An 11,080-nucleotide genomic window follows, 5' to 3' on the forward strand; every position below is an offset into this window, starting at 1 on the left:
TTACTAGGATATCCCAAAAGCACATTTTTATGTAGATCGAATGAATTAGACAAACCAACATTAATTTGAATTAGTCCTATTCAAATTAGTAGTAATGCTTGTAATTCAAATTTATCCAATTTGAATTATGCTAGTCTTAGGATAGTTCGAATCATGGTGATTCGAATTATGCACGCTAGGACGTCTCTAGTAAATTGAATGGGTCTGCTTCAAATTAATTTTGGACCATAGTAAATCGAATTAATTTATATCTATTTATAAATGATCTAAGCGTATATAAAGAGTACAATAAAGAGTACATTTAATAATATCCATATATAATGAATTCAATAAAAAATATATTCAATCATAAATAAAAAAATTATAAATATTTTTTATAAATACTCATGAGAATGTTAAGGATGTAGAGTGACTTCGGATTTTGTGTTTTGTCTTTTATCCTGAGGAGAAAATAGAATGTTTCTTAAATTATTTTTGTATCAATAATAGATATAAGTTTATTTGTTGTAATTTTTTTAATAAAAGTACTTAAGGAGTACATAGTATATAAAGTGTAATAATTCAAGAAATATTTTTTAAGTGAAAGGAATGAAAAATTTCTTTAAAAATATTTATTAAGTTATTACACTTTGTACTCTTTATATATTCTAACAAAAAAATTACACAAATAAATCTACATGTATTATTAATAAAAAAATAATTTAATTAATACAAAAAAATAAAAAAATCTTACTTAAAGAATTAGAATTTTCATGTATTTTTTTTATAAAAAGTTTTAGTTATATAACCGAAACTAATTAAAGTTGAAGGCAAAAACTACTCAAGTCTAATATATGTCCTTTCACTCCCAAAATTAACCATAGTAATGTTGCACGGAAAGATTGACTATATCTTCCTCTCGAAATGATCATCAACATATTAATCAAACTCGACACTTTGACTGTCTTAACATGTGCACGCAACGCATATGCGGTGTTTGGTATGATATCTGTAAGAAATTATTCGTTTGGCGAAAGATAGATCTGAGCAATCCTAAAAATTTTTTAGAAAGAATCTGTTGAGCATTTATTTCAATACTATATATTGATTAAATTTCAGTATTTTGGCGACGATGAAGTCCTCGATTATATCTCTCGGTCAATGAGTTTCTATGAAATTTTTCATGTATCTAGGCGTTCATTTGTTCGTTTTGTTCTGAACTAATTTTATGTTATTTATTTTTAAACAAAATTTTTTCAAAGAAATGCTTAAGAATGTTAAGAATGTAGAGTAACTTCAGAATTTGTGTCTTGTCTTTCGTTCTGAGGAGAAAATAGAATGTTTCTTAAATTATTTTTTTATTAATAATAGATATAGGTTTATTTGTTATAATTTTTTTAATAAGAGTACATAAGAAATATATAATATATAAAATGTAATAATTCAACAAATATTTTTATGTATTTTCACTAAAAAAATTACAACAAATAAACCTACATCTATTCTTAATAAAAAAATAATTTAAGTAAAACACAACAAAAAATATCTTACTTAAAGAATTAGAATTTTTATATATTATTCTTTTTCATAAAAAGAAATTAGTTATATAACCAACTAAAGTTGAAGCCAGAAACTACTCTACTTTAATATCTATCTTTTCATTTTGCACCGAACTGGGAAAGAAGGACTATCTCTTCCTCTCGAAGTGACGGTCAACATATTAATCAAGTTCGACACTTTGACTGTCTTAACATGCGCACGCAATGCATATGCGGTGTTTGGTATGATATCTGTAAGGAACCATTCGTTTAGCGCAATATAGACATGAGCTATCCTGAAAAGAATCTGTTGAGCATTTGTTTCAATGCTATTGACAGTAGTTTTATGTTATTTATTTTTAAACAAAATTTTTCCAATAAATGCTCAAGAGTGTTAAGGATCCGGATTGACTTTGGAATTTGTATTTTGTCTTTTATCATGAAAAGAAAATGAAATGATATCTAAATTATTTTTTTTATTAATAATAGATGTAGACTTATTTGTTGTAATTTTTTAATAAGAATACATAAGAAGTACATAGTATATAAAGTGTAATAGCTCAACAAATATTTTTGAAGTGAAAAGAATAAAAAAGTATAAGCAACCAAAAGCTTTTGTATCATTGTAGTTAGGAGATTTATTAAATATTATTTTAAAAATATTTATTGAGATATTATACTTTATATACTATGTAATTTTTATGTATTCTTACTAAAAAATTACATCAAATAAATCTAAATTTATTATTAATAAAAAAATAATTTAAATAACACTGAAAAAAAATCGAAAAAGAAGTAGAAAATGTTAAAAAATTCTGCATTCTTTTTTGTTGATGATTATTAAAATCAATTTCCGAATAGGACAAAAAACTTAATCCCTCTTAATTTCAATTGATTAAGTTGGTCAATGACTATGACACCAAAGGCACTTGTTAAGGGAAGAACAAATAGAAACTTTTAACAAGAAAAAGAAAATATGTATTGAAGTTGTTATTTATATGATAAAGAGTTGTATTATTTACAAGGATATTTTAAATTAATTTCATAAATATTTATTTATTAAGAAAAACAGCTTTTTTTTTTGTACTTGGATCAAATTTAGAACCATTAGCCATAAGAGTTAATACATGGCATAAGCAACCAAAAATCTTTATCATTGTAGTTAGAAGATTTATTATTAAATAAAATTTTAAAATTAGTTTTAAAATTATTTATAGAAAAAGGGACTTGGTTAATTAAATAAATTGTATCAAAATGATAGAAATAAGTTAAATTGAAACATGAGAGCACGAGCCACATTTAAAATATGTTGGTGCTTACTTTCTACTTTTTTATTTTGTTTGGGTGTTTCAACACAACTACGTTAATAAATTATGTCTTTTGAAAAAAAGAAATCATATAAGAGAAATTCTGGTCCATTGTCAAAATATATATATACTTAACTTTGGAGTTAAATTGCGTTTCGACCAATACAATAAAATTCTTGACATGATTTTGTATTTTTCTTTTTGATTGCAATAAAAATACCTAAGTGAAATGGCTAAAATCATCAACAATAGCTAAAAAATATTTATTATAATGAATTGAATTTTGTCGAAACAGCCCTCATATATCAAAATGCAATAATTCAAAAATTACATTAGCTTTATTAAAACTTAGAGAGAATGAAAGTTTCTTTTGTTTGGAAAAATGACAAACATCACAAGGCTCATCACGGGGCATAGAAATAAAAAAAATTGTCTATGTAAAAATTTTAATCTTTATCCAGAAAGATGTCCTAAACGAAAATATCATAAATTGAAAGATGTAATGGATGTTGAATGAGTAGAGTTTATTGTATGACTAGAAAATGAATTATTTGTTATGATGAAGGTTTAGGGACATACAATCTTCTCTCATGCTACTCAAACCGATCATCTTCAAATTATTGTCTTGTAAAAAATAAGAAGAGTGTGAAAAAATGAGTTTGTAATTGATCATTGAAATTATTTTTAAAATAAAAATAATATCAAAATTAAAGTGGAGTAAAGAAATAACATTATGAAGAGTTAACGAAATTAAAAATTTAACAATATTTTTACAAAAAAAAAGTAACTTTAGAATCATTAAGCATATAAACAGTAACTAAATTATTTTTTTAAAAAATATGAATCAAGATAAATTATTGGAGGTAATATGATCTAGTTTATTACCCAGGTGGGAGGATAAGATTTTCAAGAGAAATTATATTTAATAAAATTTGAAAAAAAAATGATCTTTGTATTTGTATAAATAGAAGAGTAAATTCTGAAATAAAAGCACACAATAATATATAAATACAAAAACACTTCTCTATTTCTTTCTCTCTTATACGGTAATATATATAATATTAATATATGAATTGTCTCTATTTCATTGAAATAATAATATTAGTGAATATTAATAATAAAATTTTTTATTCATATTTTTTATTTTATATTTATTTCTGTTTTTTATTTATTTATTCTACCAACATTTAATAAATTCTTTGCAATACACACGAGTCATATTTAATTATTTTAATAGTTAATTATTTCATTAAAAAATCGTAAATCCCCATTTTGTAATGAGAATTTCATGCAAAGGTGTAGATTTGATACTGTCGCTCAAAGTCGATTTAGAATAATCCCATCTATCAAAATATTACGTATCAAGAGAGTATCCATGATAATGTAGTCTATCTTTATAGTTCAGTACATAAGGGTTTTGCTTAAGATTACGTGTAAACTAATATATCCAAGTGGTCAGATAAAATATCCATAAAAAATTAAAAATCCAACAAGCATACCCATTTTCAATTTCTCATACAAAAATGGTATGTCGAATATTTTAAATCATCCTCGCATCAGAGATTCACTTGACTCTTGTAAAAGTATGATCCGTTACATTTGAAGAGAACAAGTTAACCTGAAAATTGGGGGAAATAAACTGAAATTGGGGTTACATTGCTTTTGGATATGAAGCATGAAAACAGGAATACCAAGAAATGTGTCTGTGAAGTGGGGAGTTAAGTAGCCCCACCTTGCCATTCGAAAGGAAAATGGCCATCCTTTATTTTGGGGAGAATGATGTTAAGAAACTGCCGCCATTTGGTGATATTCTATGTTGTCTTTAGTCTCTTTGCAGCTGGATGGCGTAGTGCCACCAAAGTTAGAGATCCATATGGAAAACTATAAGTTTATAACGCATATATATGAATTATTTATGAGAAAATTCATTTTTTGGACCATACTAGTACTACTAGGTACACTAGGAATCCGCTTTTATAAAGCTTCAATTTTCGATCTTTGTTTTATTGTTCGTTTTATCGTTTTGCTTCTATTATTGATAGCAAACTATGAAAAAGAGTTTAGCTATATGTGTCTTAAAAAACAGTAGGAATTATATAATATACATTAAAATCTTCCAAATTATGAATATTAGATTATATTTATTTAAGTATGAATTTGATGATGTATTGTAGTTTGTAATTCATTCCTTCTTTCTTACTTATTTCTTTTTTTTTCACTATTATAGATTTATAGGAAAATTTTCCTATTTTTTCAATTTTTTTTTAAATTTAATTTTCAATTGAGTATTTATTAATTATATGAACCAATTCAATTATAATTCAATTGATACTAATTTAGATTCACTCACAAAAAAAACCTATTATTCAATCATAATCAAACTGATTTAATTTTATTGGTTCGATTTTTTTTCTAAATTCGAACTAACTCGATCCCTGTACATCATTTATATATATTTTCAAAAAAGATGTTAGAAATGAAATTTTGATAAAAGACAAATTTTAAGTATGGTCAGAATAATGAGACTTTTTTATTTATAAATTTTGTAATTTTATATTAAGTGAATCTTTTTGTCATTTTTTGTTAATAGTCGAAAAATAAAAAAAAAAGTATAAAGATGGAATTTTTTTATAATTTTTTCTTAAAAGATAATTTATCAGCATTTAAATTTTTTGGAAATATTTTTAATAGTTTATTCTTTTATTATTATAACCAAAAGCATAAAGATTTTTCATGAAGACTACATATACAAGGTCAAACTTCAAAATGTACGTCATAAAAATGTAAAATTTAAGTGCATTATCTAGTTGTGACTCGTGAGGGTTTCTGGTAGCTAATTCATAAGGATTTTTTAATTGCAATTTATAAGTATTTTAATAAGTACTTTCTGAGTCCAGAATAATAGGGACACTGAATTTATGTACACTGTGCAAGTCTAGGGGAAAAAAGAAAAAGAAAAAAATAAACAAAAGGATTTTTTTTTTTGGTATTAATAAACAAAAGGATTTATTGAGCAAGTCATCACCATCTTTATGATGGGTCCAAGCTAAGGTCGTGACTTTGACGGAATAGATTCATTCATTCATTTGGAAGAGCCTATTTAGTACTTAAATGCCTAAAGTTTAGTTTATGTCTTTGAGCTCATTAGTTAACAAGTTCTTGCAACTAATTTAATTGATCGAGTGCTCAGTTCACTCGTCTATTTAAATAAATGTTAGAAATTTAAATTCTATCTTATATATGTAATAATTTATTAGTTAACAGTAAATTTTTAAATAAAATTTATATTTATGATGAATTAATATTTAGCCTATTAAATAGAAAAATACCATGTCCAACTAAAAAAATTAACAAATTCTTAGAGGATCTACTTTAAATTAGACGAGTGAATAAGTGAAAACTCACTTCCTAAAAACATTTATAATCTTCTTAGTGGCACTTAATAAAATTGTTACATTTGAATATTATTACAATTTTGTGATTAAATAAATATTTTTTCATAAAAAAAATCACATTTGTCAGATTATATATACTAAATTTTATTATATATGACTTTTTTTATTTTATACAGTAAAATTTTACAACCAAACAATATATTTAATTAAGTTTAACTAAGTTGTGATAATTATTTTTCATATTACGTGCTCTTCTTCTCTTTTTTTTGTTATTGTCATCATCATCACAACCACCATCACCATTACTTCTTCTTCCTCCTCCTCTTCTTTTTCTTTTCTTTTTTCAATTGAATTTTTTCTCTTTCTTCTTTTTTCTCTTCTTTTTTCTCCATCATCATCATTATCATCATCATCATCATCATCATCATCAAATTTAAACAAATTTCGGTACTATTTTTGTTTCGGACAAGAATTTAATACAATAAGTGTAAACCTACATTCATTCAACCAAATAATATTGCAATACAGTACAGATATGTTCATTCAAGTATAATATGAGAAGCAATACTTCTAAAAGAATAAATACGAGCAACAAAAACAAAAAAAAAGAGAAAAAGAAAGAAAGAAAGAAAGAAGAATAAGAAGAAAAAAATACAACACTAGATAAGGCATTTATATGTTTTTTTAGCAAAATTTCAGTATTAAAGTTAAGAAATTTCTATGTGACGATTAAAATTTTTTGATATTATTTTTCTACACAATTCAAAACTCTTCTTCTTTCTCCTCTTCTTCTTCTCATAATTCTTGTTTTACCCTCCTAACAAAAATTTGTCATGGTTAAAAAATTTTAGTGTCAAAATTGAAAAATTTATGTGTCACATTAAAAATTATGTCAAAGAAAAAGAATTGGTGTCAAATTGAGAAACTTCTATGTCATATTAAAAATTTGGTACTATTTTCTGATAAATCCTGCATATATAACTCAAAACTACTCCTCCTCTTCTTTTTCTTTCTCATCATCATCATTATCTTCTTCTTCTTTTCTTATTCATCTTCTCCTTCTTATTTTTTTTTCAAAATTCTTCTTCTTTTACCCTTTTAATAAGAATAAAAGTAAAAAAGCACGCGAAAAAAAAAGAAACACAAAAGAAGAGGAGGAAGAAGAACCCGACAGAAATAGTTGAAGCGCGTAGATACGCCCTCACTAATAAAATTGAAAAGAAGAAGAAAAAGAATATAAAAAAAACAGTTAAAACGTGTAGCCTGTAGACATGCTCACTAATAAAATTGATTTTTATTGATTTTTGACCAATTTAATTAAATTTAATTATCAAAAAATTAAATGTATAACAAGACTATAATTTATATGAATCAGTTATAGAATAATAAATACTATTTGTTCATAAATCATGTTACTTTAGTGCTTTATCAAGATTTACTAAGAATATTATTGTATTAATTTTTAACAAGTATATATCGTAGCAATATTATTTTACAAAAGTATATAAAAGCGTAGCATTTGATCACGATTTACTCACAAATTTAATATTATTCTTTAACACATCAAACATAATAAGATATCGATAGTAGGCTTTTAAAAATTATACATAAAATTCACTAATTTAATATAATTTATATACAAAAAGATAAACACCCTAACACTCTAGCTATCACAATTTATATAAATAACTAAATATCTAACATAATAAATTTTATTAAATAAAAATTAAACGAAACAAAAAAATATAAGTTATGAATAATATTTTTATAAAAAATAATACTCATAAATATTTTGGTCTTGCATATTTTATAAGAATAATATTTATATATGTATTATGTATGTATTTAAAATATGTAAGACCAAAATATTTTAATTTGGCTCTCTTAAAAAACATTCTAAGTCCACCTAGATAAAAAATTCAATGAACATACTTGTTAGAGACAAGAAACTAAACTGGAGGAAGGATTTGTATATTATTGAGTACAATCAAGTTGTGTACTCAAGTTGTCTAGAATGATACAATATAAAATGGTATTTATAGATACTAAGAGAATCGTAATAATAAAGACGTAATCTCCTATAATAAATATTCAGATATACTAAATAACACTAATTGATCCTAATTATATTCTAACATCCCCCCTCAAACTCAAGTGACAACTTGAGTTTGAAACTTATTTAAAACAACAAAATAAAGAGAAAAAAATTGCATAAACTGATAAAACGGGTGCAGACGAAACTGGCGAAAGGAAGCGCAGATGGAAATGCCGCTCGTTTGAAGGAAGTGCAGACGGAACTGTCGCTAGTCTTAAGGAAGCGGAGATGGAACTGCTGCTTGTCTGAAGGAAGCGCAGATGGAACTGCCGCTATATGAGGGAAACGCAGATGGAACTGCCGGAAAGAAACGCAGACGGAACTGCCACAAGAAAACACGGACGAAACGCAGACGAAACTGCCACGAGAAAAGGCTGACGAAACTGCCATGAGAAAATGCTGACGGGACTGCCACGAGAGAACGGAGATGGAACTGTCACGAGAGAACGCAGACGGAACTGCCACGAGAAAACGCAGACGAAACTGCCAAAAAAGAGCGAAAACTATATGATTTCTTCATGAGAATAGGTAAACAGCGAATGATAATGGTGTTTGATCATTCGACTCGAAAAAAAATAAGACAGAGAAAATAGGCTAGTCGGTGAGGTGAAAAAGCATCAAAGGAGTGACAAAAGGAAAGAAGAATGGCATAGAAAAAAATACAAAAGGTACCGTAAGGGAAACAACTTATCCTCTTCAGGGAGGATACCATGGTTCTGATACCATGTTAGAGACAAGAGACTAAACTGGAGGAAGGATTTGTATATTATTGAGTGCAATCAAGTTGTATACTTAAGTTGTCTGGAACGATATAATATAAAAGGGTATTTATAGGTACTAAGAGAATCGTAATAATAAAGACGTAATCTCTTATAATAAATATTCAGATATACTAAATAATACTAATTGATCCTAATTGATCCTAATTATATTCTAACAATATTAAAAGAAAAATTCAACAATATAATTAATGTAAATTGATCTCTCGTGTGTGTGTGGGTGTGGGTATTCTAGAGAGAGTAGATAGTTATTTTGATATTCGAAATATTTTGATTTTGACAAAATGATTTTAACTTTTTTTTGATAAAATGAACGTCTGAATATGTAATTCGTTTGACAAAATGATACTAATGTGAAGTCAACAGTTAATTTTTTTTATAAAATAACTAATTTACTCTTCACTATCATCATCCCATCACACCATCTTTTCTGTCTCAATCCATGTTATCTGCATCACCCCTACTTTATCTCCATTTTCATTCCCCTCTCTTACTTCATCACATTGACATCATCCTATCAATTGATCATCAACTTCCCTTACTCCTTTTTATTTCCTCTTCCTTCTAATTCTGTTTCTGATTATCCACAGGCTAATATAAATGGCTTCATCCACGAGTACTCGAAGGAGTCCTTCACTCACCACTCCACTCTAATGTTTTCTTCTTCCACTATGACAGCGAGTACCTATTCGCCTCCTCTTCCACCTTCCAATCCTTCATAAAGTTCGAGAGCATGGTCTTCGTGCACCCCAAATTCTCCACAACGAAGCACAAAGATATGTAACAGAACACGAGCCTGGTGGAAGCCATCATCCTAGAAGTGAAGGATTGCCTCTACATCAGCGACTCCCACCTTAATTCGGAATTTATCTGTTGCACTAAGGAGCTGTTCGACAGCCACCTCTGTAACTTCGGCAAGGTCATAATCAGAATTCACAACCCGGAGTTCCTGAGGTGCATCAAGACCTTCTTCTAAGGCACCGATGAGGTTACTACCATGGAGACGGGCCCAAACCCTGACCATCAATGCCACAAGAATGTACTTTCTTTACTTCATATTCTGCAATCCAAAGCTACAAGGCACCATCATCTCTGACAGGACCGTGTGGCAAAACCCTAACGGTTATTTGCCAGAAGAGATAGTCCCTCTGATGCAATTCCATGGGTTAATGTCGCTTTGATGTGATGATTGATTTTTGGATTGTGCTTATTGTTGATAAAGATGGGGTAGGATAATGGTGGATGTGACGATATGGTAGAGGTGGAGGCGTTAATGATAATGGAGAAGAACTAACAAAATTATTGGAGAAAGGAGAGAGGAAATGAAAATATATTTGTAATTTCACAGAAAAAATAGAGAGTAATTTAGTAATTTTATAAAGATTTAACAATTGACTGGATAAATTAATTGTTGACTTAACATTTGGATCTTTTTATCAAACGAAACATATATTTGGAAATTCATTTTGTTAAAAGAAAATATTAGGGTCTAGCTTGTCAAGATCAGAATGTTTCACGTATCAAAATGGTGTTATATATATAGGGTAAATTACATAGATAAATAGATTGAGAACCAATATTAACAGATGTCCTAAACTAAATTGTGTTACATGCCTGTCTCGTTTGTGTTTCTATGTAAATCAAATCAATTAAATTCGATTTATACTTTTTCATATAAATCGAATCAATTGGATTCGATTTAGTATGTTTCCAACTTCATATATAGTAAATCAAAATAGCTAGATTCGATTTACTATACATAAGCTTTTGAAATCACGCAAAGCAAGTGATTTCGATTTATAGAGGAAAGTTGCTAGTAGTAAATCGAGCTTAGTTGTTTCAATTTACTAAGAATGTTGCCTCAAGGTAAATCGAATCTAATTGATTTAAATTACTAGCCAATATTTTGAAAACAATATTCTGAATTTACTTAATTCAATTTAGCTACGAGTATGTCCTATATAAATACAACCAGAAAGTTTTTTCG

Source organism: Arachis duranensis, chromosome 8 (genome assembly GCF_000817695.3).
Source record: "Arachis duranensis cultivar V14167 chromosome 8, aradu.V14167.gnm2.J7QH, whole genome shotgun sequence".
In the NCBI taxonomy this organism is placed as follows: domain Eukaryota; kingdom Viridiplantae; phylum Streptophyta; class Magnoliopsida; order Fabales; family Fabaceae; genus Arachis; species Arachis duranensis.